The sequence below is a fragment of the Bidens hawaiensis genome, unplaced genomic scaffold (assembly GCF_021521415.1).
Source record: "Bidens hawaiensis isolate Kalapana, Puna unplaced genomic scaffold, B.hawaiensis_p1.1 tig00041670_1, whole genome shotgun sequence".
In the NCBI taxonomy this organism is placed as follows: domain Eukaryota; kingdom Viridiplantae; phylum Streptophyta; class Magnoliopsida; order Asterales; family Asteraceae; genus Bidens; species Bidens hawaiensis.
Window position 1 is genome coordinate 31,215 of NW_027505730.1, and position 15,958 is coordinate 47,172.

General features: G+C 32.2%; 1 pseudogene across 1 annotated transcript; it reads right to left on the reverse strand.

Annotated features, from left to right (window-relative positions):
• Positions 1-1,221: 1,221 nt before the first annotated feature.
• LOC143615016 (laccase-7-like) lies at positions 1,222-4,172 on the reverse strand (annotated as a pseudogene). The gene is made up of 6 exons (XR_013150394.1): positions 3,994-4,172; positions 3,762-3,913; positions 3,348-3,592; positions 3,108-3,239; positions 2,019-2,968; positions 1,222-1,415 (listed from the first exon to the last, which is right to left on the reverse strand). The product of XR_013150394.1 is annotated as a laccase-7-like (transcript).
• Positions 4,173-15,958: the final 11,786 nt, after the last annotated feature.

Sequence of the window (15,958 nt, forward strand, 5' to 3'; positions counted from 1 at the left end):
AAAACAACAACTTTTACACAAACTTTAACATCTTCATGAACATAAACAACTTTGTTTTCTTAAAACTTGAAGAACACATGAACCCGAAACCCACTTATTTTCTTGAAAATTCCGTCTTTTCACACACAAGACCAAAATCCAAGGTTGTGACCTAAGATCTACAACTAGTAGAGCCCGAAAGCTCTGATATCAATTATAGGCCCCAAAACGACCACCGAACGGTTTTGCTCTTGACACGCTTTTCGAGACGGGTGCGGTATAAACAAACGATCGAACAAATAATATAAAGATAATATTGAACGACTCCGTAACCGATAATAATAAAACATTCATAACATTAATCTAACTGATCCCACCCAAGGTGAGCTCCCCTTGGGTGGTTGTTTACACCAGACAAACACTCATATAAAAGACTACAAGTGATTCTGTATATAGCCTAATACATATTCTAGAATCTTCACCCGTTGAAGCTAAACACGTGTCGAAGCTCTCGTCTCGAATCCGGAATTCACGTCCGCTTTAGTTATTTCCTTGACCAAATAGTATATAACGGGTTTCGTAATTTGATATCACAAGTCATAAATATTGGCCTTACAATTTTCTTTCTCCCATTGGTATTGTAAAGGGATTTTTTACTTACATATTGTGTACTAAAATATTTATGTATCAAATTATCGAACATAAATTAAGCTAGAATCTTTATTAGCAAGTTTCATATATCTTGTAGCTGGGTGTGAAAAGATTGGTTTTGATTGTGTTGTACAACTAACAGATCAAACTTTGTTAACGTGTCTGGCCTAATATGTGAATAATTTCAAAACAGTTAATCAAACAAAGACAACGCAAAAAGCTCCTAATTTTACTCCGTTTTAGGTCACCTAAATGGTTGGGTCGTCACTGATCATATCGTGGCTTTCAATAATTTATTAATTTGGTTTCTTATATATTTCTGCTTTTGTTTTGTAGCTAACAATGAGATCCGAACACTAAACTTATAGATAGCACCACCTTACAATACACTAATTATACATCAGTAATGTAATTGATCTTTGATGATTATTTTATTTAATATGAAATCTTTATTAACGAACAATATTACACGAGCCCTAGGGGTAATATCAAATAGCATTTATGAAATAAACCAATGCACAGTCAAACGACTAGATTTATGATTTAAAACAGTTCCATAAAATCAAAAATATTACAAATCATGCATGTATTAATATACTGCAAATCCTTTTTTATTAACAGTTAACCACGATCAACTTGTCTCCACAGTCCCTTCTAGCACTGAGGAAAGTCGGCGGGTGGTGGCGGCAACGTTGAGTCCGGTGTGCCTCCATTCTCTACTAAGAAAGCGGTGCCCAAACCCCATGGCAAATGTACTTCCAAATGACAATGAATAAACCACACACCTATAATTTTCATTTTTATAAATAAAGTTAATAGAATACCAATTTTTTTCCTCTTCTACGAATGCATATTTCAAAAGTGGTTGCTAGACTTTTTCTCTCACCAAACTAACTATTGACAAGACTACCCGTATTTATTTAGTTTTATCATTTTTTATGTAAACTCTTCTCTTTGTAAATGTGAATGTATAAGATTTCTGTAAATTTTTTATAGATAAATGACTGCAATTATGAAACCTTTATTTTATAATAAAGCCCTACATTTTTTTAATAAAAAATTAAGTTTTTATTAGTATATAAGTTTGTTAATATTATTAAATTTACGTTATAAAAACATGCGTCTAAATTTCTCTTTATAGGTTTACTAAAGCATTAATATTATGGTTTTTAGGAAAAAAGATAGAAGTTAAGTTTTACTTATTTTCGGTTTTCTAAAAGTAAATAAAGATTAAAATCAAGTTTTTATTTTTAATTTAAAAACAATTATTATTATTATTATTATTATTATTATTATTATTATTATTATTATTATTATTATTATAACTTCTGGCATAATTACATGCATGGTGTAAGATTTTCATATTCAAGGGTGCATATATGATTTACCCGGATTATTTGCTCGGAATCTGATAACAGCCCAGCAGCCGACGGGGACACCAAGTGTGTTTCTTTCTTGTGGGTTAACCAAATTGAACTTGCTGGTGTCATTTGTCGGATCATAGTTCCCGAAGCCTTGAGCCAGCACGTAGAAATTGAAACCATGCAAATGCATGGGGTGGTTTTCAATACCAATCAACGCTGTGTTCTGGAACACTATCTGAACCGTGGAGTTAAACCTCAACCTTTTGAGACTTGTTGATTTTGGCGTCATTATAAGATTCAGATCGAAACTGTTGTTTGCGTTGGTGTAATCAAACACCGATGGCGGTTGATCTGAGAAGTCGGTCGTGTAAACCCCGCTAACGTTTCTGTATAGTGCTTCTAAAAGAGAGATCCTTGTAGGCAACACGAATGACCGATTGTTCATGCTTGCGGACATTCGTTGCGAGAATATCCCTCCACATGTTTGGTTGGAACCGCAAGAGGATAACCCCAGCCCTATGGTTATAAACATGTTTTCGTCAACCGTCTGTGGAACCGGTGACCAAAACGGGCTTGTGACTAGCCCGGTTAGGTTGCTAGAAAATGCGAAGGCGGTTGGTGTATCGTTGAAGGCAGGCAGACTGGGAAGTATGGGTGTTGTTTGTGTCGCGTTCGGGTATGCAAGGATCGCGGTGGTGGTGTTCTGATTGAACTGAACAGCTGCTGCGCTTGCGTATGGATGAGCCGCCATGTAATATAACCCTGACACTTGGTTCGCGGTTACTAGGACGTCCGTGGTCTGACCGGGGCCCACGACAACTACGTCTGTCGGGAATGGGTTCGTGTAGGCTGCATCCACGGCGACCACAGTAAGGTTGTGGTTGACTATCTTGAAGAAGAACTGAGTATTGAGAGCAGCGTTGATTATTCGCAACAGTAAAGTTGTCCTGGCACCACGTCTAACCTGTATGTGTCTGGGTTCAAAAAAGAAAACACGTTAGTTAGTTAGTTAGTTAGTTAGTTGTTTACTACGGCATCAGAGTGATCATAAAACAACAATAATTTCATTCCAGTTATTAATTAAACTTTCAAAGCAGTTTTTGGTGCACTTACTGTTTGAAACACACGAGTTAAACAGATCACCGGGCCACCCGTTAATGGTATACGCATCAGAGTTAGCAGGCACGCTTCCATTAGCTAGTGCAGCGCTCTCGACATCGTTAGGGTCAGCATTCCACCATTCCCCTGAAGTTAATTTCATCATATATGATGTTTACAATATTAGAAATTAGAAAAAAAAACGTTCATTTCAGAACTTATAAGATGCATACAAACAAGAGAAACAAAGTGTACCTAACATAATTGTATCTTCAACATCGGGCTGAGCAAACGGGTAGTTTTGGCCGTCTCGGGGGCGGATGATAAGAGAGCCATACACAGTCGCTCTAAGCCATTGCGAGTGTGCGTGCCACCAAAGCGTGCCCACTTGTCCCGTGAGATTGAACCGGTATGTATAGTTACCTCCGGGCCTGATTGGACACTGAGTCACAAATTCAGGACCATCCGCCCATTGAGTTAACCTCTGGAAAACCCCATGCCTGCATATGGTTAATTAATTAATAATAACATGATGCGTCAAAATCAGTTACTTTTAAGTCTTTAACTACTATTAATTACTTAAACAAATCATAAGTCTCTATATATATATGTTTCCATAAAAGGAAACAGCAGTAGTAGTAATAGTAGTAATAATAATAATAATAATACCAGTGAATAGTAAGGTTGTATGGAGATTCATTAAACACATGAACAATAACTGTGTCATCCTCCTTAAGCGTTAAAGCCGGCCCCGGAAGGCTTCCATTGATGGCCGTGACGACTTGATTCTGACATAATCGATTAGCAGTTAGATTGCCCACCTGTGAAGAATTACATTTTACATTAGCTAAAATGATCATTATTGAGCTACCAGATATATTAGAAGAGAAGATATGGTTACACGAAATGATGTCTCAATGGTATCAGCAAATGTTATCGAACAAGACAGCGAAAAATATGCTAGCACGAGTCCCGCCACGAAAAACGAGCTTCGTATCATTGTCGAATAACAATAAAGCAACTCTAGCTATATGTGATCAGGTGTCAATATATATGTATAGAGAGGGATAACTTGGTGAAGAATATAAAGTTGTGTCTGGTAGAAAAACATTTCCTTATACATATATATAGTGATTGCTTTAACAAAATGTGAGTTGAATTTTAAGAGGTTTGAATTAGTTAAATGTTGCTCTAGTTGAAAATTTCAACCTCCAAACATCTGCTGTTGACCTTTATGCTTCTAGTTGTCGGCGTTTATTTATTCTTAAAACAACATGAAACAAGCGTTGGTTAACTTATGGTTTTATAAAACATAATGGCAATTAACCAATGACATTCACTGTATATATATGTTTAGCCCATGACATTCTGTACAATTAATGATAATACTTGTTAAATTAGTAAATATTATAGTTATAAAACTTGGTTGGTTACTATTTATTTTCTTTTTAATTCATAATCACCTAATACTTTAGGCTAAACTTGAAAAGAATAATCTTTAAATAATAACCATGTTTCCTATATGTTTTATTTGGGTTTCGTTAAAAAAAGGGTTCATATAATTATCCTAGCTATAAAAGCAAAACTAATGTTACAGTACGCTTAACTAAGTGGGCAGAAGTGGTCCTTTTGATTTACCATATTTGTTTCATATTTGGTATGGTAGAAGTAGTCCTTTTGGTTTAGTGTTTGTGTAAACCGTGTTATTAAATCGCATATAATGTGTTGTTTATACTCTGTGTGCTCTCTTTTTCGACAAAGAATTTGACTTTCCGGTGAATTTTGTTATATGATTCCGGTGGCCACGATAATGGATTACAAATTGCCGTCTTAATTTTTCTTTTGTCTTAAGGTTGGATGGAGATATACAAACAAAATGATGAAATCTTTTGTTTCGGTATAGGGTTTACAAATGCACGCCTTTGTTTAATGTCAAATCATCAATTTTTGTTTTTGTTTTTTTGGTAAATTGCATTAATCTTTATGGGAAAAGGTTAACGGTCAAGTTTGGCTTTTATATGGGTATTTAGATCATATTCGAGTATGGGGTGGAATTTGTTGGAAAATTATAAATGATGAATGAAAGTTAACTTATTAAGTTATTAATATTATGACTCTTCATATGTTGAAACTCTTGAGTAGAGTTTTTTTTTTTAAATATTTAATTAGTTTTATTAAAATTAAGTCTCTATTTAAATGAGACTTTTCACTCACCTTTAACTCTTGTATATATAGTAGGCTATGCGCCTCATTTAAAAGATGTAAGAAAAATGAGAAGCTACGACGTTCAAGGAATAAAATATATGCATGCAGGCCCATCTCCGAGAAAACAAAAAAAATTTTGGGCCGAAGACAAAAAAAATTTCGGGCCTTATTTAAAAAGGAGTATTTTGTTGTTTTAAATAATTAAATTTTTATATAGGTTTACTTGGTTATAATTTGGGTTGTGAATTTTTTTTTGTATAAAAATAAAATAGGATTAAACATGCTTCATGTGAGACTTGAACACATAACCTTTTGATTGGGAGTAACGCCTCTTTGCCACTACATCAAGATAGTGGTCATGTAATTAGATTTAAACATTAAATACACATATTGTCTTTAATAAAAATAAATTAATTTAAAAAAAAGTTCAGGCCTAACGGGGTGTCGGGCCCGTGGCCGTCGACCACCCCGCCACCCTAATGGGCCGGCCCTGTATGCATGCATGAAGAGTTATTGGTGAAAAAGAAAGTTTTGAAGACCCATATGAGTTTCTCTATTCAATTCCTCTACCTCTTCATTCTTTTTATTTTTTTTCCCACAAGTTCTAGCACTACTATATATTTATATGATGTAACATTAGGCGCGCGGACATTTTCAGCAGTACAAACTGATTTGGCTGCTTTACCCTGGGAGACAGGTGTGTTGTCTTATGTAAAGGCGCAAAATCTGTTTTAAGGGAAACGTGTTGAACACGTGCCTCGGCTTTAACCGTCAACATTAGTTTGTTCGTTTTTGTAGCAAAGGATCATATAAGAAGATACACATCAACCTCTCGTTGAAGACTACACAAAAGATCGTTCAAGAATATGCGATTCAAGGAGCATAGTCGATGATGTGACGAAGACACAAGACGAAGCTATTACATGAAGTGTCTGATGAAGGCACCTTATCTTATCAATTTTGAATATAAAAATCTGTATATTATATTCGTTTTATTTTATTTTGTAAACTGTATTGTACTCGTATATTTCTCATTATTAACGAGAGTATCGTTAACGTTTATTTTATTTTTAATAAAAAAGTGACCAATGTCCTACAGTCTTAAAACAGATTTCGTGAGATTGTTGCTACAATCTTAAAACATTGTTTATTAGGATTTTGGGTTTACGAAATGGTTTAAAATAAAAACATTTTAGAGATTATAATCTTAAAAACTTTTTTTTTGGGAAATTATGTGTGTAGTACAACTTGTTGCTTTTTGATTTTTAGAGATCATGGTGCAATTTTAAATTCTATATCGTGTTACAAAAAAATAATGTTTGATTCAACCGTTTGGTTTTAGAAACGATTTTGTAATCGTTTGTATTCTAACGATAGTGTTAGAAACGGTATTGGAAATTAACCATTGAGATTTAATTGTTTTGTTTCAACTATTTTTCAATCGTTTAAGTCTAACGATAGTGTTAGAAATGGTTTTTAGTAGATCATTCGTTTCTTGTAAAACATTAATAATCTGATGTCTGGGTTAGATTTGGTTTATCGGTTTTTGTAAACGTTTCGTTTCCTAACATGTGTGTTAGAAATGATTTTTTTATGAAATAATATGTTTAAAAAGTTTGTCTAAACACCACGTTTCCACATATTTAAATATCTAACATGCGTGTAAGATACAATTCATTATATATATATATAATATTATTTTATGTTCAATATCTTCGGATAATACACACAGTTTTACAACCAAATACAACTATATTTATTGTGACGTACAAAATTATGTTATAGTTTTATTTTAATGATAAATTTGATGTTTAAAAAAAGAATAATTTTAAATGGATAATGCAAAAAGAATATTGCATAAGAAACAACTTGTGAGTTGTTGCATTGACAAAAGTCTAAAACGAGACATCGAATGTATAGCCACATCATAAGAGGACCATGGAATAACGTGGTGAGTGTATTAAGATGAAATACGCAAGAATGTGATATTTAGGTCCTTGGAAACCATTAAATGTGAATTAATATATGTTAATGACGTAATTAACTCTTTTGAGATTCACTAAGAGTAGAGATTTATTATGTTATTTGGTGCATCTAAGCTTCTTTTAATCAAAGAGGAGGGGGGGGGGGATTGTTGGGTCATATAAAATGATTGAAATCTTCTCAACCTCTCCAAATTTGTCTATGTATGGAATCCGGGCAAGCTAGTGCACTTCGAGCATGGAAAATGCTTCATCGAGCAAGATATCCTATCCGAGAAAGATATTACTTTAAATATCTTCTAAGTGTCAAGTTCGAGCAACCTACACTTTGTCGAGCAAGGATGATCATGTATCAAGCATGATTTACTATCGAGCAAACCCTTGATATAACTTTGCTTAAATTAAGTTCATGAATAATTTAGTGGGTCGAGCAAGGTATTCAATAAAGGAGAATCTCAAGTATGCTGGTAGGGAGTTTGTGGAAATTATTCTAAGTGTTACTCCCAAAATGATTTAGTCTCGAGCATGTCTACAATACCCGAGTATACTTAGAATGTTTAAATAAATCTAAGTGAAGACTTAAGAAATTCGAGCAAGAACATTCATGCTCGTAGAAGATGGTGTGCTTGTGAAGATGAAGCTTGCTTGAGATGAATATTTGAAAGCTTCAAATATTCTAAGTATTGGTCTGCTCAAAGTAAAGTTCCACGCACACTCGAAAATTACAAGGTCATAGGAGCCCTACTCGTATTGAAGAACTCTGCTCAAACACCTGTTTACCACTGTGTTTTATTTTATTACGCTTTGTTTTAGTAAATGATTAGGGTTTCTAGAAGGAATGCTAGGTGGGTCTATAAATAGAAAATTTAGGTCACATTGATGTGACACCTCTGACCTAATACACTTTTCACATGAGCACATTGTATTTAGAGCCGACATTCCTTCAAACCCTAACATTTTCATTGTACATACTGATTATTCTTGTTAATGAATTGGAAATCTTTTGAGTTTAATTTGATCTTTTGTTCTTTCTTATTTTAGCAAATTTACTATTTGTAGTTGATTTCACCGGCTACATTTAGGGGTCTTCATAATTTATGTTTTGTGTGTTCTTGTTCAGTATTTTTGTTATCACGAAGCAAACGGTCCTGACAAGTATGTATGTATGTATCTATGTATGTATGTATGTATGTATGTATGTGTATATATATATATATGTTAGAGTTAACGTAAAAAAACAATAGTTTTGTGAGAAGCATAAGAATAGATGTAGGCCCTTGGATCTAAGATCCAGTGGTTGAGATTAGTAGTTTCTTAAATTTGTATGATTTCTTATTTACATGGTATAATGTTATATTTAGGTGGTGTATTTTATTTTAAAGCCTTCTCACAAAACAATTGGTTTTCTATATGAACCATTTTCTATATATATATATATATATATAGAGAGAGAGAGAGATGGAAAATTTTGGGTTCAACCTAATTTCTTTTTTATATTTTAATGCACTATCGACTATAATGGATACATAATTATGCTTATTTTTGTACCAATACGGATACACATTCTTATTTATTATTTATCAAATATACTAACACTCACATTATCACTATTTCTTTGGGTTGTGTTTTACTTTGTTATACATTGTATTTTGATAATGGTTGTCATTGCATCTACCCTTTCATTTTGTGTGCATTAGTTGCGCATGTTGGTTTGTACCATATGCCTTATTGGTTGTGCATATTGGTTATTTATTTCATAATATTCATTTTATTTACTTATAATATGTTAACTTTTCATTTTCTTCCCTTAGAGTATTAATACCTTTTACTTTTATTGATCTTTTAGATTATTGATAAAAATACCACTCTTAGAGCATTCTTAGCCTATTCCCTATCATATTCATATAATTACTTTAAAAATCATCACGTTTTCCTCCAATTTTCAATTAAATAATTATAAGTGTCCTAGTTTGATTTTTCAAGTCTTTATTGTTTAACTTTGACCGACAATATTTTTGTTTGTGTTATATAATACTTGATGTAAAATATACGAATGGATTGGGTTTTAAATGTATTTTACATTGATATAATTTTCATCAAGTATTATATGACACAAACAAAAATATTTACGGTCAAAGTTGCAAAAGAAAGACTTGAAAAGTCAAACCAGGACACTTATAATGGGACGGAGGGAGTAATTGTTTATAACTTTATCATAATCTAGTCTCTTTCATTGACTCACAACCCCTTTCAGAAATACTAAAAAGTTATGCGGTGTGAAAAGTAGAACCCCAAATTTAACCTTTCTATATAACATTTTATCTATACTCTAATCACAACCACTCATAATATAATTTACAAAACTCACTCACATATATATAGGGAACGTGCTGAGAATGCTCTTAATGTGTTGTTTGAATTTTTTTCGATAGCTCTGTACTCTGTTATTTTTTATCGTCTCGAATTTGTTATTCTTTTTTCATGATAATCTTATACGTTCTGACCTAAATTTTGTGAGTTAACACTTCTCAACCTACTTGCGTGGTTCAACATATTTACGTCTATTTTTTGTTGGGTTTAACAGTCCCGTCACGACATACAAGGTCCTATATACCAGTTCCTTATCAATATAGAGATGTAGAAATTGATTTTCTAGCCTTTCTTATTTAAGATGATTGAATAATTATTTTTAAATACTATCGTACCATGTGATCTTCTAGCCTTTATAAATCTAACTTACTTAAAATGATTGAATCTAATCTAGTTATTTAGTGTTGATTAATCTTCCTTTTATATCTAACGGATTAAACAAACAAAATTTGAATTCTTGGTTAATAATAATATAACAAATAAATTTGTATATATACAAAGAGGTATAGGATACACGCAGATCCAAAAGTCAAAATTATAGCTAAGAGCTTAGGAAAATAAAGCTCGAACGTTTGCTTAAGTCTAGAGAAAAGCATGTTAAGCAAATCTCACATGATGTGAATCTTATGTGTCAACCAAATCTGGAGGCCTTCATGTCGGTATCTGTCAAACCATTGACAGGTTCGGCTTAATATTTTTAAGGTTTAAAACATGTTTTAATCTTTTGTTTTTCCAAAAAGTAATTTTTGTTTATAATTGAACATATTAATCTTCATACGCAGGGCCGTCTCCGAGAATTTAAGTACCTTGGCCAAGTCAAAATAAAAGGTCCGTAGGCCTTAAAGAAAATTTTTTATTATCAACCGATTTACTATGAGCAAAAAATCATTTTGAGTATGTAATTATTTCATAAACCATTGTAAATAACATCATTTTTAACACCAAAAACATATATATGTAATATGTATAAAAAAAGTTTTTGCCCCCGAAACTTATGTGCCCAGGCCGATGGTGCGGCTCGCACACCCTCCGAGCCTCCCTTGTTCATACGGGTTTTTTAAAAGCACAAAATTACATGTATTAGATTTTAAGTAAGTTTTAGGATCTATAATACGTTTTTAGGACTAATACGTAGGCGTCACTTGTTATCAATAATTTAAGGGACAACTTATTTGTTCAACAAAACTCGTCTGAAAGACTTGTTTTATTCAACAACTCGTTGGGACGACTTGTTTACAAACTCGTCCAGACGACCTGTTTATTAACTCGTATGCGACATGTCCCGGGCCAGCTACCATTTCTTAATTGGAAGAAAAACACGTTGGACGAGTAGGAAAAAAAAGTGGCGGGTTCATATATAAAGAGGTAATTTCTAAAACTCTTGATTTGTAAAAGACTTAAAACGAAATCTCTCTCTTATATAAAATAGACACTTTAGGAATTTCCCCTACATAAATTATATTGCAAATAGAAGGAAGCTATAGAAAACATAAGTCTACTTGGGCCCAAGTTTTAATTTAAAGTAAATCAAAATTTCTCAGATTTAACGTTGCTTTTGTGTCCTATATATCTATCTATCTTATATGGAATTATTTTATGTTGTGAAAGGAAGTTACACCAACAGTTTTAATATAATATTAACTACACTAGGACTCTTAAAATATACATTGTATTTAAACTTATTATTATTACATTTACATGACTTTATTTACAAGGTATTCCTTCTAGAACACAATGGTCAAACCGTGTGTTTTACGACTACAATCATACACATCTTAGAAGGTCAATTCTATTTTATCTTTTTATATTATAGCAAGAAAAACCAAGATTAAAATACTATTTATGAAGAGAACAACGTAGATTTGAGTTGAAATTATAGTGTTCGTTCATACATGAAATTAAGGGCTTTGAATTATTCCTGAGATTAAAAGTCCGAAACCATGGTGATTACATGACAACGCGGTATTGAATTTCTACTTGATGACTTTTTTTCATGAAAATATAATTAGATCAGAATTAGGTTTAAAATATATAAAAAACAAACAATGACGTGATGTGACAATAAAATAACCAAGAAGTAAAAAAGGTGCGGAAATTTGTCACCAAAACTTCAAATTTCTTTTCGTGCGTGTATAACATACGAAAGACTTTAATTTTAAGTCGGTCACTAACTGAATTATTTTATGTCAAGCCAACCGGCTGCCCCCAGCAGCTAATTTTTAAAGGTCAATAATATATATAGGTTTGATTTATTTTGAGAACCACTTTGAGTTTTAAGAACTTGAAATAACTCAAAGTAACAAATTTTTTTTCTTTGAGATTTTTAAATATATCCTCTTACTAAGAGGCCTTATTACATATTTGTCCAACCCTTAAAGTTTTATTACATATTTCCCCCTCTCACAACAAAATTACCCAAATACCCTTTTTATATTTCATATCCATTCAAGCAACCTTATTTATGAAAGTTCCTCCCTGACTACATCTGGAGCAATCCAAGCAACCTTATTTAGGGATGATGGAATAAGACAGTGGTGGTTGAGAATGGTGGGAGAACCAGAGGAGAGGGTGGTGGTGGCCGGCAGAGTTGGGGTTGTTTGCCGTGAGTTTCAACGGTGGTGGTCGGTAGAGGTGGTTTGCGGTGGGTTTCAAAAGTGGTGGTGGCCGGCAGAGGTTGGTGGTTTCAACGGCGGTAACCGGTGGAGAGGGCGGTGAACGTCGGAGATGATAAAGATGGTGAACAATAGGTTGGGAGTGGCAACTTCAATGGGCGTCGGTGCCGAAGACGATATCGATAATAATGACGATGGGTGAATGAATGGGAGTTGGAGATTGGGATCTTCAAGATTTGAGATGTGTTTTTATTTTGTCTTTTTTAATTAAAGGGTATAATAGTCAACTAATAAATTCATTTTAGTGATTTGGGTAAATATGTAATATACATGTTTTAAAGAGGGGAAATATGTAATTGTTTTTTAAAGCTGGGGAAATATGTAATTAACACATTTAGCAAGGGGAAATATATAAATGCCCATTTTTTTAATTTGTTTTTTACACATGTAATACGTAAGTGTAAATAACGTAAAAAATTACAGTATTTTTTTACAAACCGAATCGACTTATTACACATGTGTAACTAACATTTAAACTTGTGTAACCATCAATATTATTTATTCTCTCTTCTAATTAATTTTTTAGTCAGATTTATTATCAGCCGCATATTCCTTACTCATTTAGTTAATTGTGTGGTCCATATTGAGTTCTTAAAGTTCTTACAACTTATCAAGGTTCTCAAAATATCTCTCCCCTATATAATTAAGAACTCAATATGGACCACATATTTAATTAAATGAGTATGAAATATGTGGCTGAGAATAAATATGATTAAAAAATAATCAGCAAATAGAATAAATATTTTTGATGATTACAAAAGTTTATATGTTAGTTACACATGTGTAATAAGTCTATTCGATTTGTAAAAAGATACTGTAACTTTTTACACGTTACTTACACTTACTTATTATATATGTGTAAAAACAAATTAAAAAAATTGTTATGTTGATTCTTTCGAGTTATTAAAACTAAAAATGGTTCTCAAAATAAATCAAACACACACACACACACACACACACACACACATATATGTGTGTGTGTGTGTGATCAGGATCACGTGAGAACTATTTTGAAATTTAGAACTTTGAGAATCATTTTAAACCACAAAAAACGCAAAATTTTAAGAAAATCATAAAACAAAAAAAAACGCAAAAATAAAAAAAGTAAAACAACCAAACTTCTTATTTATCATCCCGATTTCATAAAAAAAAGTCTCGGTTTAGCTAAATTATACACACATGTATAATATGTACATATATGTACATACATGTTTTTTTTCCATACACATATGTACAATTTAAGGAAAATGATATGTACATATGTGTACATTGCGTAACTATAGATTAAATAAAATTATGCACATGTGTATAATGTGATTTTTTTATGAAACCAGAATGAAATATAAGAATTTTGGTTTTTTTTACTTTTAAAAAATGTTTGCTTTTTTTTTTTGTTTTATAATTTTTTTAAAATATTTTTTAGAGGTTTTTTTTGGCTCAAAATGGTTTTCAAAATTCTCAATTTCCAATGGGTTCTCTTAGGATCCTTACCCTATATATATATATATCCCCACTTCACTGATTAATATTTTTGGCTAATTGGCCGATTAATTGCTCTGTGGTCAAATCCAGCCAAAATTAAGATTAATCGGCTTTTCTGATGAGGTTATGGCTAAAATCGGCGGTTTCCGGCAAGATTCCGACCAAAATCGTCGGTTTCTGGCGATATTTCAACAAAAATCAGCAATTTACAGCGACATTCCGGCCAATTTCCGGCCAAAATGTGTTTGTTTATGTATAAAACTAAAAATTACATATAAAAATATGCGCGTGTATCAGTGTTGTAAAAATCGTTAGTCGGGCAGTGGAGTGGAAAATAGCGATTAATCAGGATTAATAGAGATTAATCATAATGGATTTTAATATATAATCTTTCAGTTTTATATATGCACTCACACATTTTGATATATATGGGAGAGTTATCCTAAAAACAAGTAGTTTTCTAGAAATACTAGGAATAAATCATAGCCATTGAATCATATCATTTAATTGTTGAGATTTAAAATTACTAAAAACCATTATAGTATTATAGAATTACTCTTTCACCATTATAACCGACATGGTCTTCTACAATTGTTCTTTCACCATAGGTTGTACTGCCACATGCCAAAAATCTATTGGTTCTTATCATTCTTAGAAAACTTATTTTTATTTGAAACCTTTATATATATATATATATATATATATATATATATATATATACTAGTAGGAAACCCGCGCTTTGTTGCGGCGACAACCATTCAAAACACGTTGCGCGACGGGTCAGCAATTGTTGACTACAAACGTACAAAGATATATAGTTAAGTATCATGTGAGAACTATTTTGAAATTTAGAACTTTGAGAACCATTTTAAACCACAAAAAACCCAAAATTTTAAGAAAATCATAAAAAAAAAAACGCACAAATAAAAAAAGTAAAATAACCAAACTTCTTATTTATCATCCTGATTTCATAAAAAAATGTCTCGGTTTAGCTAAATTATACACATATGTATAATATGTACATACATGTTTTTTTCCATACACATATGTACAATTTAAGGAAAATGATACGTACATATGTGTACATTGCGTAACTAGATATTAAATAAAATTATGCACATGTGTATAATATGATTTTTTTATGAAACCGGAATGAAATATAAGAATTTTGGCTTTTTGTACTTTTTAAAATTTTTTGCTTTTTTTGTTTTATAATTTTTTTAAATATATTTTAGAGGTTTTTTTTGTGGCTCAAAATGGTTTTCAAAATTCTCAATTTCCAATGGGTTCTCTTAGGATCCTTACCATATATATATATATATATATATCCCCACTTCACTGATTAATATTTTTGGCTAATTGGCCGATTAATCGCTCGAGTTTATTCATCCACAAACGACGAATCCATGCTCAGTCAGGTCCGGAGAAGTTAGTTACGAAGCCCCTTCAGCTCGTTTTTAGCCCCATCCGCTCAAGTTTCGAGTTCATTCAGCCATTGGCATACTTGTATTCTTCATGAAACAGCCTGATTGGAAGTTTATGCAAGCTTTGCACTGCGTCCGGATCTACATCTTTAACTCTGGTCACCTGGTTCTATATCTATTAGCTGTCAATATCATAATATGTTATATATATATATATATAGATAAAAGATCCAATACAATAATTCTTTATCGTACATTAGGTACGCGAGTTAATTCACCGTTGATTTAAAAAAACACGTTGTGTCAAAATCGTAAATTATTTCAATTCAATTTCTCCCTAATTAACCGTATGCAATCACACTGGTGGCATAATTTTATCGATAGCGGTCGTGAATCAATTTGTCTTTCTAAATCTTCGATAAAAGTCGGACCTGTAACTGACTACCCAAATCAAAAACAAAATCTAATTGAAATTCAAAAGTGAACGTATTAGTTTGTTCGTGAATCTGTTTCGTTTTTTATATTGGTTTGTGAAATCATTAATAAGTTCGTTTGATTTTGGTGTCAACCAGAGCGTGATATCAATTAAGTGTAATAACCAGAAGCTCTGTAATATAGAAATTGATGTTTGTTAGTTAATGTTCAAAATCAAAGCATAATTGTTTTTTTAATCAAAAATTGATTTTGGCTGTTGGATTCTAGCCAACCGCAAAGACTATGGATACGTGTAC